The 17,255-nt window shown below is 44.6% G+C and overlaps 1 long non-coding RNA gene across 2 annotated transcripts in view; it reads right to left on the bottom strand.

The window, feature by feature from the left end:
- Window positions 1–5,949: 5,949 nt before the first annotated feature.
- Window positions 5,950–17,255, bottom strand: part of LOC140487232 (uncharacterized) — a 31,369-nt gene continuing 20,063 nt past the window's right edge. Inside the window, exons 5-6 of one of the 2 annotated variants that reach the window (XR_011962815.1) lie at window positions 8,349–8,471; window positions 5,950–7,812 (exon numbers count right to left, since the gene is read on the bottom strand). This is a non-coding gene — a long non-coding RNA (uncharacterized lncRNA). The remainder of the gene's footprint in view (window positions 7,813–8,348; window positions 8,472–17,255) is intronic. The other variant, XR_011962816.1, reaches the window with a different exon arrangement.

Raw genomic sequence — 17,255 nt, 5'->3', positions numbered from 1 at the left:
AGTGGAAGTGGTTGAGGTGGGTATATTAACAACAAGTAAAAGACATTTGGACAAATACATGGATAGGAAAGTTTCAGAAGCAGATGGGCCAAGTGCAGGGAAATGGGGTTAGCGTGGATGGACATTCTGATTGGCATGGGCCAGTTTGGGCCAAAGGGCCTGTCTCTGCTGCAGGACGCTATAACTCTAAGTGCATTTGCTATTTCTCCCCCTAACTCTGTTGGTATCCTGGTATGTATTCTATCAGGGGAAGGAGACTTGTTTACCTTTAGCTCCATTAGCTTGCCCAGCTCTAACTCTATCGTGATAATGATTGTTTCTTGGTCCTCACCTTCCTCAGTCTCCTTATCAATTACTGGCATGTTCTTCGTATCCTCCACTGTGAAGACTGACTGCTGTGTGCTCATATTCCTGAACTCTGCTGGATAGGAATAACCAGGCACAACTCTGAGAGGTCTTCTTTGAGTCTTTTCTTGATGAGACACGGCAGTTATCTGGAGAGTGTACATGCAAAACACCTCCAGGCAGCATCAGGTAACTCCCCGCCTGTCCGATGTGCCACTCCAATTCTTATACCTTTGTGGTTTGGGACCTTGAATAGAGACTGTCTCTCAGTATTATCTCCATGGCAACGGCAAATAGAAAGTCTAGTTCAGTTCAGCACTTTGTGGTTAACCACCACCCCCGCCCCCCCAACACCCCCGTGGCTCCCTCAAGTACCTGACAGGCACTTCAGTTTCCGTGGGGCTCTCTATCAGGATGCTGATGTGCAGGAGCCAGGGTTGGGGTGGGGTGGACAAAGTTAAAAATCACGCAACACCATGTTATAGTCCAACAGGTTTATTTGGAAGTACAAGATTTTGGAGTGTGCTGTGATTTTTAACTTGATCAGGATTATCTCTATGGTAACAGTTAAGTGCTTCAACAATTACAGAGGCCATATGTTCCCCACACAATAGGTTTCCCTCGAGCAGTGTAAACTGCTATTCTGTCCCTGGGGATAGCTACTCATCACTTTTTATCCCCAATTCCATCATGCTTTCTGTTGATCTTTGAGGTTTTTCCAATCTCTGAATTTATCCTTGGTCTTTGCCAATTTGTATGCCTTCTACTTCAATTTCATAGACTCCCTTATTGCCTTAGACATGGCAGATTACTCCTTTTCCTACAGTCCTTCCTTTTCACTGATACATACTTTTGCTGAGAAATTTGAAAAATTACTTTGATATTCCTCCACTGTCTGAGAACTGTCCCACAGTAAAGTCTTTGCTTCCAGTCTGCATTAGCCAACTCCTGCCTCATCCTGTTGTCGTCTCCTTTGTTTAACCACAGTATCTTGGGATTGGATTTAATCTTCCCGCTTTCCATCTGTGTTCTAAATTCTATCAGACTTATCACAAGTCTTTTTATCAGATTATGAGGTGAGACGATGTTTCCTGGGAGTTTTGGGTTTCATTGTCAGCGACCTTGGCTTTGTAATAAAGTACAGGATAGATATTCACAACAGAGTATTCTGGACGCTGTGAATGTACTACACAGTCTAAAATCATAAATCACTGTCTCCCCTCAGTTTAAAATTGCAAAATCATTATCTCCTACACGCTTCCTCACTACCTAAGTTTAGAACGCTAATCCACCTGACTATCCTGCTGTTTCTGAAAATCTCCTTTGGTGAAGATGGTGAGTTTTGGATTCATCTTTCTGGTTATTACCGTAAGAAGATAAGCCCTGGGCACAGGAGAGGCAATGCAGCCCTTCGAACCAGCTCCACCATTTAATACGGTGATGATTGAGCTCACCTCTGTCTCAACTGGATTTTCCTGCCAGCTCTCTCTCACACTTCAACCCATTGCAAATTAAAAATCTGTATCTCTTCATTAAATTGGCTCATTGTCCTGGCATCCACCGCATTTTGAAAAGGGAATTCCACAGATTCACAGCACATCGAGACAAGTACATTCTTCCTCATGAGAATAGAATAGAGTCCCTATAGTGCAGCAACAGGGTATTCATCCATCGAGTCCACACCAACCCTATGATGAGCATCCCATTCAGACCCACCCATTCCCTGTAACCCTGCATTTCCTGTGGCTAATTGCCTAACCAGCACATGCATGGACCCTGTGAGCAATTTGGCCTGACCAATCCACCTAACCTGCACATCCTTGGACTGTGGGAGGAAACTGGAGCACCGAACAAAACCATGCAGACATGGGGAGAATGTGTAAACTCCACACAGTTGCCTAACGCTGGAATCAAACCCGGGTCCCTGACGCTGTGAGGCAGCAGTGCTAGGCACTGAGCCACCTCTGCTTAAAATCTGCTGCCCATTATTACCCTCCCCACCCCGCAATTGGCTGAATGTATATTCCTTACGTCAGAAGTCTGGGTGTCTAAGTGGATGTCTCAGTAAATCCCAGTGACAGCCCACATGTCCTGTGTGTCTGAATAGATATCCTATAGACAACACCCTCCAGCCCACACTTTCTTTCACTTTCCAGGGGCAGGTCCCCAGAGGCTTCATGGGGACTACAACTCCCAGAGTCCCTGAGGCAGGGACCACACGTGTGTGGGGAAACCCAGCACTGTACATGGACAGGATGTGGACGGGTTTTGGAGCATGTTCTTTGGGGTAACTAGCGGAAAGCATTTCACACTGTGATTGGCAGGAGAAGGGACGCATCTGCCTATAATATTGATCTGTTGGGGGGGTCAAAGTGACACTACGCCTAGTTGGGACCAAGTTCCATTCACAACTTGTCATAACAGTGGGAATTGACCAATGGGAAACAAGGAAGAATCTGACCCATTCTCCCAGCCTGAAGGTTCCTCTTCTGTCCAGGATCTGCCACCTCCCTTTCTGTTTCCTTTTGTTTCATTCTGCTGTTACATTATTGACTTGCAGCAACTGAAGGGAAAGGAAGTGAACCCAGAAAGGGTGCAGACTCTAACCAGGCACGGGAAGTGGTGGCATGGATCTGTTTATCAGTAACTCCATGAGAATGGGGAGGGTGTACTTTAGGGGTAGCAGAGTCAGAATGGTAGGAGAGAGTAAGTGGGCTGGAGGGTTACAGCTTTTGGGGATGAAAGGGGAAAAAGATATTCCAGAGAAACTAGAATTGTCTGCTCTGAATTTCTAACCTGTACATATTCCTTTATACAGGGTGCTAGATGGTGAAGATTTGCAGACTGAAATCTCAAAATCACGTGCAGATTGTGATTAAGTTGACCAGCGTTTGAAGAATTAAAAATGGAGAATCACTGGGCCAAAATCCTGCAACACTCTCTCTCCCAGCATTGTCGGTCTATCTGCGCCAAATGGACTGTGAATGGTACAAGACAGCAGCTCACGACCATCTTCTCAAGGGTAACGAGAGATGGGGAATAAATGCTGGCTGAGCCAGTGATGCCCATATCCTGGAAACGGTTTCTATCTCTAGTTGCTGAAACCCAATTGATGTTACTGCAGGATGAAGAGGGATGCTGAGTGCATCCTCCAGGAGGCAGCACCATCACATTACCCCTGCCTACATCCACACAGTAACACCACAACGCCAATGGAACAAAAGGCAGTGAGGCTAAAGGAGGACTGAAATATAGTTCTTCAAGGTAAAGTCATGAAAGGGGATTGGAACACAGCAGGAAGAGGAGACTGAGCTGGATGGTCAGCTGTTTCCCATTGAATGGTGGAGCAGGATTGAAAGGCTGAATGGTCTCCTCCTGCTGCTATCTCCCAGGTATGTATATAGCCATGGAGCCCGGATTGGAAGAAGTGGGCAGGGATTCTCCAGGAGGTTGCACTTCCACAACAGTTTTCAGTGAGGGATGGTTTGATGGATTTTATTTAACATTTATCTTTAACACAAGGTTTGTAAATTTTGGCTTTAAAATGTTGCAAAAGCTTTTTGCACAGCAAATAAAATTAAAGAAAATAACGTAAACTGTCTGAATATAACAGTTTTAAAGCTTTCAACCTCCTGTAAAACAAAATCCTGTCTATTCCCAGACACCATCACTTTCCAGCTACTCAAACTCCAGGGAAATATTCCCTCCCTGTCTGAACCTTTGGTTTGATTTAACTGCTTTTCAGTTCTCATTCTGTGAGGTGTGAAGCGTTCTTTTTCCCCATTTCTCTGACCCAGAAATGTGAGCACAGCAACCTTCCCACCATCAAAATTATCATTCTGCCATTTTGCTTTTGGTTAACCTATAATCTCCAGCAGTGCAAAAGTGAGGACTGCAGATGCTGGAAACCAGAGCCTAGATTAGAGTGGTGCTGGAAAAGGCCTCTCGCCAAAACGTTGATTTTCCAGCTCCTCGGATCCTGCCTGACCTGCTGTGCTTTTCCAGCACCACTCTAATCTACACATATAATCACCAGCAGTAAACCATTTGTGTAACCAATTGAATATTTCCAAACAAAGCCTATTACGGGTCAAGCAAACCATTACAAGTGACAGAGTGAGAAGGGACTAAATCAAAGTAGAGTTGTGGGGAGGGGGTAGCGGTGGCGATAAAGTACTGTATCCCCTGTGGTGCCCATCGAGAGCATTGATCCACACTACATACTCCTTCTCCAAGGACACCCTGCTGTGTAGCCTTTATCCTCAATCATAGAATAAAATCCCTACAGTGTGGAAGGAGAGAATTGTTCCATCAGACCCCACCGACCATCAAAAGAACATCATTTGCAGATGTTTAGTTTTCCAATACTCATCTTGTGTGTTTCAGAGGAGTTTATTGATGAAATTAGACGGTTTTGAAAGTTGTACATTAGGTCACACATCAGCTATGATCATCATGAATGGCAGAGCAGAGTTGAGGGGCTGAATGGCCTCCTCCTGTTCCAATGAAAGTTACCCATCGGCAGCTTGTTGTTACATTTCCCCTCACTGCTCACTTCACCTCCATGTCTAACACACTGTTACTGACTGAACAAACCTGCTCATGGTCAATGGCTCCCTCTCCTGCCACCCGGGTTTAACTCTCATCATGGAATGCTGTCTTGTATTACTGCAGGAATGCCCACAAGGACTAATCCTGGATGTTCAATGTTTGGGAGAAGATTTGTAGCTCGGGTGCTCATTGTTGTGGTTCTGTTTGCCGAGCTGGGAATTTGTCTTGCAAACGTTTCGTCCCCTGTTGAGGTGACATCCTCAGTGCTTGGGAGCCTCCTGTGAAGCACTTCTGTGCCGTTTCCTCCGGCATTTATAGTGGCCTGTCTCTGTTGCTTCCGGTTGTCAGTTCCAGCTGTCCGCTGTAGTGGCTGGTATATTGGGTCCAGGTCGATGTGTTTGTTCATAGAGTCTGTGGATGAGTGCCATGCATCTAGGAATTCCCTGGCTGTTCTCTGTTTGGCTTGCCCTATAATGGTAGTGTTGTCCCAGTCGAATTCATGTTGCTTGTCATCTGTGTGTGTGGCTACTAAGGATAGCTGGTCGTGTCGTTTCGTGGCTAGTTGGTGTTCATGGATACGGATCGTTAGCTGTCTTCCTGTTTGTCCTATGTAGTGTTTTGTGCAGTCCTTGTCCCATGCAATGATCACGCAGTTTTGTCAATTTGTATTTTAAAGAATTGTCATGAGATTCCTGTTTATTTAACAGTATTATTCATTTATTCTATTCTTATTGTAAAATATTGTTTAATTTCCAGTCCATTACACACAGAAACTACCTAATTAATTCCCATTCAAATTACAACAATAAACAGCTGATTAGTTTTCATTTGAGAAACTACAATGAAACACAATATTGCAGTCCTGCCGTCCTGAGTGGGAACATTATGAAAGGAGCTTATGGAGCTGTGGTAGTATCTCTATTACTAAACCCGAGGGAAGGTTTCAACTCACACCTCCAACAGAAATATATCAAGAGCTGCTCTGAATGTTGATTAGAGAGTACCTAAGCACAGACTGAATTGCTATTCAATCCAACATTAGATCTGCTTTTATCTATTATATCAATAATCACAAAATCTGATACTTATCAGATTGCCAGGTTACCAAGAAAAATGTGTTGGAAAATTCGCTTTAGCCACTTTGCTTTTACAAAAGACTTTAATCTGTCCCTGTTTTCTCTAAGTGAAAGAAATCTGAAGAGGATTTTCACTTTTACGAAAAAAGGGGACATGTTTCCCATATAAATTAATGCTTCTTCGACTAACGCCTTTTCAGATTATGTAAGGTTTCATAATAATGCTTTAATTTCGGATAGTGGGGATATCTGTATCGAATTCTGTCACTTATAAATTCCTGGAGAATATTTGAAACTGTTGCAGAATTCAAGATTACGATGTCTAAGTAATTAGATTGATTTTTTTTTGTTACAAAGGGGCAAGTCCAAACAATTGAAACACATTAAACATTGTTCTCTCATGCTATAAATTTGAAATAAAGTTGATACCTTCTTCAGTAAACTAACAAACTCTACCATCTATTACTTGTCAGTCAGCTGATTGCCTACTTTGTAACTAAATGTTGTGATTCATCTAAATATTACTCTGTCCTTTGATCAAAGTGAATTTGTAATTGTTGTTCAGTTTATGAATTGTCAGATACTTGTTTTTATTTTTCCATTCACCTGTTCATTTTGACCGTAAGATTGAAATGCTTTGAAAATATTGGAGTTTATCATTTAAAAATAAGGTTTGCACATCTTTCACATATCTCATTTCTTGTATTATGATTCAAGAATGTTTTCTGGTGGAATTCAAGTAAATTCCAGACATTTGTTCACTTCAAATAAGCTCTTTAACACCTAGTTATCAATCTGATGTTAATGTTTCAGCTGGTTACATTGACATTGATTAGGTACTCATTCAGAGAGATCAACTGACAATTATAAACTATTTGCAGGATTATTGAATTGAAAGAAAGATTCAGACGTGCAAACATTTTTTGGAAGGAATTGCTTTTTCATTCAAATGTGTAGGCTTTTCAAGAATTCTATATCGCCTTTCACTGGTTTTCTTGAAGAGAAATCAAATTTATAATGCATGTGAATTCAAATGTGTTCGTATTTTGAAATTTGCATTAGATTTAAGACAGTTCAATTTATTTTCTTTAATTTTATTTGCTGTGCAAAAAACTTTTACAACATTTTAAAGCCAACATTTAGAAACCTTGTGTTAAAGATAAATGTTAAATAAAATCCATCAAACCATCCCTCACTGAAAACTGTTGTGGAAGTGCAATCGCCTGGAGAATCCCTGCCCACTTCTTCCTACCCGGGCTCCATGACTATATACATACCTGGGAGATAGCAGCAGGAGGCCATTCAGCCTTTCAATCCTGCTCCACCATTCAATGGGAAACAGCTGACCATCCAGCTCAGTCTCCTGTTCCTGCTGTGTTCCAATCCCCTTTCATGGCTTTACCTCGAAGAACTATATCTAAGTCCTCCTTTGGTTTCACTGCCTTTTGTTCCAGTGGCGTTGCTGTGTAGGTGCAGGCAGAGGTAATGTGATGATGCTGCCTCCTGGAGGATGTACTCAGCCTCCCCCTTCATCCTGCAGTAACATCAACTGGGTTTCAGCGACTAGAGATAGAACCCATTTCCATGATATGGGCATCACTGGCTCAGCCAGCATTTATTCCCCATCTCTCGTTACCCTTGAGAAGATGGTCGTGAGCTGCTGTCTTGAACCATTCACAGTCCATTTGGTGCAGATAGACCGACAATGCTGGGAGGGAGAGTGTTGCAGGATTTTGGCCCAGTGATTCTCCATCTTTGCTTCTTCAAATGCTGGTTAACTTAATCACGACCTGCACGTGATTTTGAGAGTTCAGTCTGCAAATCTTCACCATCTAGCACCCTGTATAAAGGAATATGTACAGATTAGAAATTCAGAACAGACAATTCTAGTTTCTCTGGAATATCTTTTCCCCTTCCTTCCCCCAAAGCTGTAACCCTCCAGCCCACTTACTCTCTCCCACCATTCTGACTCTACTACCCCCTAATGTACACCCTCCACATTCTCATGGTGTTACTGATAAACAGATTCATGCCACCACGTCCCGTCCCTGGTTAGACTCTGCACCCTTTCTGGGTTCACTTCCTTTCCCTTCAGTTGCTGCAAGTCAATAATGTAACAGCAGAATGAAACAGACGGAAACAGAAAGGGAGGTGGCAGATCCTGGACAGAAGAGGAACCTTCAGTCTGTGAGAATGGGTCAGATCCTTCTTCATTCCCCATTAGGTGATTCCCAGCATTACAATGAATTGGGGATGGAGAGTGGCCCTACATGGGTGTAGTGACACTTTAACCCCCCAACAGATCAATATTATAATCAGATACATTCCTCCTCCAGCCAATCACAGTGTGAAATATTTTCCGCAAAGTATACTTACCCAAAGCACATTTCCAAAACCCACCCACATTCTGGACATGTACAGTGCCTGGTTTCCCTGCACACGTGTGGTCCCTGCCTCAGGGATTGTTGGAGTTGTAGTCCCCATGAAGCCACTGGAGCCCTGTCTCAGGAAAGTGAAAGAAAAGTGTGGACTGGATGGTGTTGTGTATAGTATCCCCATTCAGATACACAGAACATATGTACTGTCACTGGGTTTTACTGAGACATCTGCTTCCACAATCTGATTTTCTGATGTAAGGAATATAGATTCAGCCAACTGGGGTGTGGAGAGGTTAATAGGAGGAGCAGATTTTAAGCAGAGGTGGCTCAATGGTTAGCATTGATGACTCACAGCGTCAGGGACCTGGATTTGATTTCAGCCTTAAGCGACTGTGTGGAGTTTACATGTTCTCCCCGTATCTGTGCGGGTTTCCTCTGGGTGCTCCAGTTTCATCCCACAGTCCAAAGATGTACAGGTTAAGTAGATTGGCGATGCTAAATTGCCCACAGTATCCATGCGTGTGCAGGTTAAGCCATTAACCATGGGAAGTACAGGGAACGGGTGAGTCTGAATGGGATGCTCATTATAGGATTGGTGTGGACTCCATGGATGATTACCCTGTTTCTGCATGGTAGGGATTCTATTCTATACTCATGAAGAAGAATGTACCTATCTCAATGTGCTGTGAATCTGTGGAATTCCCTATTCAAAATGCGGTGGCTGCCAGGACAATGACCAAATTTACTGAAGAGATAGAGATGTTGATTTTGCAATGAGTTGAAGGGTGAGAGAGAGCAGGTGGGAAAATCCAGCTGAGACCGAGGTGAGCTCAATCATCACCGTATTAAATGGTGGAGCTGGTTCGAAAGGCTGCATTGCCTCTCCTCTGCCCAGTGCTTATCTTCTGACGATAATAACTGGAAAGCTGAATCCAAAACTCACCACCTTCACCAAAGGAGATTTTTTGACAAAGCAGGATAGTCAGGTGGATTAGCGTTCCAAACTTAGATAGTGAGGAAGCGTGTGGGAGATAATGATTTTGCAATTTTAAACTGAGGGGAGTTAAAAATCACACAACAACAGGTTCTTGTCCAACAGGTTTAATTGGATTATGATGAAGGAGCAACGCTCTGAAAGCTAGTGTGTTACCAATTAAACCTTTTGGACTCTTACCTGGTGTTGTGAGATTTTTAAATTTATACACCCCAGTCCAACATTGGCATCTCCAAATCATGTAAACTGAGGGGAGACAGTGATTTATGGTTTTAGACTGTGTAGTACATTCACACTGTCCAGAATACTTTGTTTTGAATACCTATCCTGTACTTTATTACAAAGCCAAGGTCTCTGACGATGAAAACCAAAACACCCAGGTAACATCACCTCACCTCGTAATCTGATAAAAAGACTTGTCATTAATCTGGTTGAATTTAGAACACAGATGGAAAGCGGGAAGATTAAATCCAATCCCAAGATACTGTGCTTAAACAAAGGAGACTACAATAGGATGAGGCAGGAGTTGGCTAATGTAGACTGGGAGCAAAGAGTTTAGGTTGGGACAGTTGACAGCCAGTGGAGGAATATCAAAAATGTTTTCAAACTGCTCAGCAAAAGTATATATCAGTGAAAAGGAAGGACTGTAGGAAAAGGAGTAATCTGCCATGGACGACTAAGGAAATAAGGGAGTCTATCAAACTGAAATAGAAAGCATTCAAATTGGCAAAGACCAAGGAGAAACTAGGAGATTAGAATAACTTTAAAGATCAACAGAAACCTAGATGGGATTGGGGGAGAAAAGCAATAAGTAGCTATCCCCAGGGCCAGAATAGCAGTTTACCCTGCTAGAGGGGAACCTATTGTGTGAGGAACATATGGCCTCTGTAATTGTTGAAGCACTTAACTGTTACCATAGAGATAATCCTGATCAAGTTCAAAATCACAGCACACTCCAAAAGCTTGTACTTCCAAATAAACCTGTTGGACTATAACTTGGTGTTGTGTGGTTTTTAACTTTGCCCACCCCGCTCCAACACCGGCTCTTCCACATCAGAATCCTGGCAGACAGCCCCACTGCAACTGAAGTGCCTGTCAGATACTTGACTGAGCCACAGGCCCGTGGGGGAGGGGTATGTGGTTTAACCACAAAGTGCTGAGCTGAACTCGACTTTTTAACTGCCAATGCCATGGAGATAATACTGAGAGACAGCGTCCATTCAAAACCACAAACCACAAAGGTATAAGAATGGGAGCCATACATCGGACAGGCTGGGAGTTACCTGATGCTTCCTGGAGGTGTTCTGCATGGACACTATCCAGGTAACTGCCATGTTTCATCAATAAAGACTCAAAGACGACCTCTCAGAGTTCTGTACCTGGTTATTCCTATCCAGCAGGGTTCAGGAATATGAGTACACAGCAGTCAGTCTTCACAGTGGAGAACACGAAGAACATGGCAGTAATTGATAAGGAGACGGAGGAAGGCAAGGACCAAGAAACAATCATTATCACGAAAGTGTTAGAGCTGGGTAAGCTAATGGAGCTAAAGGTAGACACGTCTCTTTGCCCTGATGGAATACATCCCAGGGTGCTACCAGAGATAGCGGGAGAAATAGTAAATATACTTGGAATCAGAGTCCTACAGCAGAGGCAGGCACATTGGACCAAACTGGCCCATGCCGGCCAATATGTCCATCCACGCGAACCCCATTTCCCTGCACACTTGGCCCATCTGCTTCTGACCCTTTGCTATCCATGTATTTGTCCAAATGTCTTTTACATGTTGTTAATGTACCCACCCCAACCACTTCCACTGGCAGCTCATTCCATATACATACCATCCTCTGTGTAAAACAGTTGCCCCTCAGGTTCCTTTTCAGAATTTCTCCTCTAACCTGAAACTGATGCCCTCCACTCCTTGATTTCCTGGGAAAACGACTGAGTGCATTCACCTTACTCAAGCCTGTCACAATATTATACACTTCCAGAAATAGATCTCCCCTCTGTTTCCTCGGCTCTAAACAAAAGAAAATCCTCGCTTGTCCAACCTCTCCCTCTAACTCAGACCCCTGAGCCCATTTCTTCTGCACTTTTTCCAGTTTAATAACTGAAACCTACACTCCATTCATCACATTTCCAGTGTCTCCCCATGGCACTGGAACCAACGTGACAACGCCAACGGATTACAAGCCATGATCGATAATTAACTCCTTTACAACAATCCCGTTTTCATAGTATTTTCCATGGTGCAGGTATCCTTGTGTCTTTCTGGTTGCATGGTTAATTAAAAACTTGTCCTCATACAAAACAAATCTGTAACTTAATTGTTCCTGGGAAATGTGACATGTATTTTCTGACTTTAAAAAACAAATGAAATCGCTCTCCACAGTCACCACACTAACATGGACTTGGCTGTGTCTCAGTCATGTTTCCAGTCACATTGAGATTTGAAATATTCGCCCACGGACAGAATACACACCTTTCCTTCCACATGAAAAGGTCAATGATATTCAGATCGCCACGGATCAAGTGACTATCAAAACGGAACATGAAATTCAATTTGAATTTCTCATCCACAAATCCGCCCTTTCAATACCCGACAACAGAGAAAACAATTCACCACTGTTAATACAGGATGGAAATTCATAAGACAATCATAGGATTAAATTGTGGTTTCTTTGTTCCCCCAAAGCTTTAATTCGCAGTCTCACAGTTTCTCTCTTCTGTGAACTGAAATCCAAACCAATCTCCTCACTCCTTTCCTCCACACCCAGTTCTAGTACTCTCTCCTCTCGTTGAATTCAGCTTCCTCGCTCCTGCCTGCAGGCTAAGAGCCAAAACAAAGGTGTGGCACGACGGCACTGCTGCCCCACAGCACTGGGATCCCAGGTTTGATTCCAGCCTTGGTTGACTGTCTGTGTGGAATTTGCATGTTCTCTCCGTGTCTGCGTGGGTTTCCTCCGGGCGCGCCAGTTTCCTCCCACAATCCAAAGATGCGTAGGTCAGGTGAATTAACCATGCTAAATTGCACAGAGTGTTAGGTGCATTAGTCAGAGGGAAATGGGTCTGGGTGGGCTACACTTCCGAGGGTCGGTGTGGACTGGCTGGGCTGAAGGGCCTGTTTCCACACTGCAGGAAATCTAATCTAATCAAATCAATGAATCTGACTGGGAGCCTCCTGGGTGTTGGTGAATCCTCCCCCCACCTTCCAGGGTTTCCTTCCTGGTCAGACCCACATTGATTTTTTTTTCCCAATCTGGAACCTCTTATCTATTTCCCCCACACCGACCCTCTGATGAGAGCCATCCTCCACACATTGGACAAATCATATCTGGTTGAACTAAAATGAACCAAATTAGAACTTTAATTGCAGGCCCACCTTTGTTCCTTTCCATAACATTCCTGAATCTTCACCCGAGTTCTGATAGCTTTCTGCAAAATGCTCCCCCACTGATATGCCGACCATTTGTCACGATACCAGGGCAGGGACTATTCCCCTGGATCCTGTTCTCAGAGGGAGGAAGGGAGGGAGGAGCCAGTGACAGATCAATCCCACACATCCACAGCCTCTCTCCCTGGCACTGACCCATACTGCACATACGCCAACAATTGGCCAGCACTGCGCCCGTGCACTGGTCTCCCCTCCTACAGAGCATGCTCCAGATCACACAGGTGCCTGGGTGATTGACAGCAGCTGCACCCAATAGAGTGGAGGGGGCGGGGCTGGAGGACTGGGACAATGGGATTGTAAACAATGAATGAATGTGGAGGACACTGGGGGATGGACAGGTCAGTGAGGGAGAGGATCAGTGCAGCAGCAAGAAGGGATCCTGGACAAACTGAGCAATGGGAGAGTCTGACAGGAGAGAAACTACAGGAAGGTTCTGTTTAGAGGCTCAGGCAGGGACAGCTGGGAGACAGTATGGTCTGGTGGCTTGGGCAGGTTTACTAATCAGCCTCTTCAAAGATGCTGTTACCAAACTCTGAACCCGATTCTCTTGGTCCAGAGGTAAGGACACTACCACCATTTCTTGGTGGGCTAGTGGAAAGAAGGGAAGATTTTCTCAATCTCACTCACATGGAAACTCCATGAGCTCCTCCCACTTACTGTCTACGGTGGGGAAGGAGGAGACAGAGCAGATGCGAGGGGGTTGAGGGATATTGGGACTGCCTTTCCAAAGGAACTCATCTGTGTTGGTTTTATTAAGACGACTCAGTTCACAGTCACCAACACAAAGCTGGTGTATGGGAACTTTATCCAGAATATTAACACCCATAACTGGGTGACACAGACCCCAATGTACAGAGTTAAGTCCTGGATATTAATAACGGTTTTGTGTGTGAGAAATCACGTCTCATGAATTTGAGTCAATTTTCTTGAAGTAACAACAGAGAGGATTGATGAGGGCAAAGCGGTGGAAATGATCTACGTGGTTGTCAGTAAGGCGTTCAACAAGCTTCCCCATGGGAGACTGGTCAGCAAGGTTAGATCTCATGGAGTACAGAGAGAACCAGCCATTTGGATACAAAAGTTCATCAAAGGTAGAAGACAGGAGGGTGGTGGTGGAAGTTTGCTTTTCAGATTGGAGACCTTGGGCGGCACGGTGGCACACTGGTTATCACTGCTGCCTCACAGCGCCAGAAACCTGGGTTCAATTCCCACCTCAGGTGACTGACTGTGTGGAGTTTGCACATTGTCCCCGTGTCTGCGTGGGTTTCCTCCCACAGTCCAAAGATGTGCAGGTTAGGTGAATTGGCCATGCTCAGTTGCCCGTAGTGTTAGGTGCAGGGGTATATGTAAGGGAATGGGTCAGGGTGGGTGCGCTTCGGCGGGTCGGTGTGGACTTGTTTGGCCGAAGGGCCTGTTTACACACTAAGTAATCTAAAAAAAAACCAGTGGGGTGTCAAAAAGGATCGGTGCTGGATCCACTAATTTTCATAATTTATATAAATGATTTGGATGTGAATATAGGAAGTAATGTTAGTAAGATGACACCAAAATTGGAGGTGTAGCGGACAGTGAAGAGGATAACCTCAGATTATAATGGGATCTTGATCAGATGGTTGAATGTGCTGAGGACTGGCAGATGGAGTTTAATTTAGATAAGTGTGAGGTGCTGCATTTTGGGAAAGCAAATATTAGCAGGATGGATACACTTAATGGTAAGGTCCTCGGGAGTGCTGCTGAACAAAAAGACCTTGGAGTGCAGGTTCATAGCTCCTTGAAAGTGGAGTAGCAGGTAGATAGGATAGTGAAGAAGGTGTTTAGTATGCTTTCCTTTATTGGTCAGAGCACTGAGTATAGGAGTTGGGAAGTCGTATTGCGGCTGTACAGGACATTGGTTAGGTCACGCTCAGAATATTGCGTGCAATTCTGGTCTCCTTCCTATCAAAACAATATTGTGAAACTTGAAAGGGGTCAGCAAAGTATTACAAGCATGCTGCCAGGGTTGGACGATTTGAGCTACAGGGAGAGGATGAATACATTGTTTTCCCTGGAGCGTCAGATGCTAATGGGTGACCTTATAGAGGTTTATAAAATCAGTAGGGGCATGGATAGGGTAAATACACACGGTGTTTTCCCTGCGGTGGGGAGGAGGTACGATGGGGGAGACAGAGAGGGAAGGGTGACCGTTATTTTGTAGATCTACAATACAACGCTGTTCCTGTTTTCTCCCTATCCCCTGCAATCCCACTGAAGGGCTCAGAACAAGTGCACAAACCCTGGAAAGTAGAGTTTCAGGGTGCTCAAGTGCTGAAGGCTGCATTTGGGACGCTGACCTTTATTGGTCTGTGCACTTATCAATAAATGGACCTGGGTTCAATTCCACTGTCCTGGATTCATGTCTGTGGCCACAGACACGCCTGTCTCTGACCCTGACTAGTGGATCTCCTGTCACTATAGCTCTGCCTTTCTCCCTCCTCCCATTCTGTGCAGCGGAGCTATCTGTAGTGTCATAAACCTGGCTGTTGCTGATTTCCCCTGAGTCCACCCCACCTGTTCCCCCCTTATAGAATCCCAAGCGGTACACAATATATGTTTGAAAAGGGGAACGATCAATGGGGTCCTTCCTGACCATTTACTTGATCTGATGGTCACCCATTCCCTTTCTGCCTGTGGCACCCTCACCTGCAGTGTGACTAACTCACTAAACGTACTGTCCATAACATTCTCAGTATTGCTCCACAGTGAGTTCACTCTCAGCTCCAGGTCTGAAAAACAGTTTCCCAGTAGCTGCAGATGGACACACTTGCTGCACACATAGCCGTCACAGACACTGGAAGTGTCCCTTATTTCCCACATTGTGCAAGAGGAGCACACCACTGGTCTAAGGGCTCCTGTCACAATGTCTCTCTAGTATCAGCTCGTTACTCCCATTAGGAGAATCTAAATGAGCTAGCAACCTTCCTTCTCTTCAGACATTTCTATTATAATCAAAAGCCCTGATCTTTACTTAAGCTGACATTTTATACTATAAAATTTGTTTTAAAAAAAAACTCAGCAGGTATTGCTTACAACTTTCCTGTTCCCATTGAGATCACGTGAATTTCTGAATGGCGTGAACTAAAACTGAAGCTGTGGTTCACCTTCTCCCTGTCTCCCCTTGCTCTGTTTACACCCAACTCCAAAACACTCTCATTGAGCCAAGCAGCCCTCACAGTGCAGCCCTGTCATTTTCATTGTCTGCTCATACCTACACTGCCCTCAGCCTCCTGTACTGTTCGAATGCATCTCGATGGGAGCTCAGGACCAGCATCTCATCTTTCAATTCAGCCCTTTGTAATCCCAGAGTCAAAAAGGACTTCAGTAGTTTCTCGATGAACAGACAGTTGTCAGAATCTGGAACATTCCACCCGAAATGGTGCTGCAATTTGAGTGCATAAGGAATTTTAATGAGAAGTTTGCAGGGAATTGAAAATGAGGAGTTTACAGATGAACATCATGAAGTGGGTGATTGGGTCTAAATCTGACAGTTCCTAAATCTGATGAGGTATAATTTGGATAAATCTGTGCTCCCTTTCAGGCCAATGACACCTTGCACAGCTGCAGGGCCCAGAATTAAACACAAACCCCAAGGGTGATCCAACCACAAATTTGACTATTAGATTAGATTACTTACAATGTGGATACAGGCCTTTCGGCCCAACAAGTCCACACCGCCCCGCCAAAGCGCAACCCTCCCATACCCCTACATTTACCCCTTACCTAACACTATGGGCAATTTAGCGTGGTCAATTTACCTGACCTGCACATCTTTGGACTGTGGGAGGAAACCCACGCCGACACGGGGAGAACATGCAAACTCCACACAGTCAGTCGCCCGAGACGGGAATTGAACCCAGGTCTCTGGCGCTGTGAGGCAGCAGTGCTAACCACTGTGCCACAGTGCCGCCCGTGCTTCTTTTTGCTTGAAGGAAACAAATACTTTCCCACAGGCAGAACAGACACACCTTTCTCCTTCCACAGTTAAATGTCAATGGTATTCAGATCCTGATGACCCTGCTGACGATAGAAAATTGCTTTTGAGATCCCTGTCTCAATTATTCTCAATTAATATCCTATAAAATGAATTCACAAAACAAAACTCACAGTCAGTGCAGGCTGAACAGTAAAGGCAACAATTTCTCTTGGTATGTGTTTGATGTGTAAATGCTCCACTTTCAATCACCCCTCCCCCACCAAGGAAGAGGACATGTCCATGTGCCTCGCTGTACCTTGCCCCAAATAAAGATGGCGGCCATAACCCAGGACCTGAGGGCCACAGCCATTTTCCCATTTGCTGTAAACGTGGGACCAAGAGTTTCTAATTCAGGCCTAACTAGCTGTTCAGAGTGTAATTATGGGCGGCACGGTGGCACGGTGGCACAGTGGTTAGCACTGCTGCCTCACAGCGCCAGAGACCCGGG

Source organism: Chiloscyllium punctatum, chromosome 16 (assembly GCF_047496795.1).
Source record: "Chiloscyllium punctatum isolate Juve2018m chromosome 16, sChiPun1.3, whole genome shotgun sequence".
NCBI lineage: Eukaryota > Metazoa > Chordata > Chondrichthyes > Orectolobiformes > Hemiscylliidae > Chiloscyllium > Chiloscyllium punctatum.
Note: the sequence above shows the minus strand (reverse complement) of the source record. Positions and strands in the feature narration are given on the sequence as shown.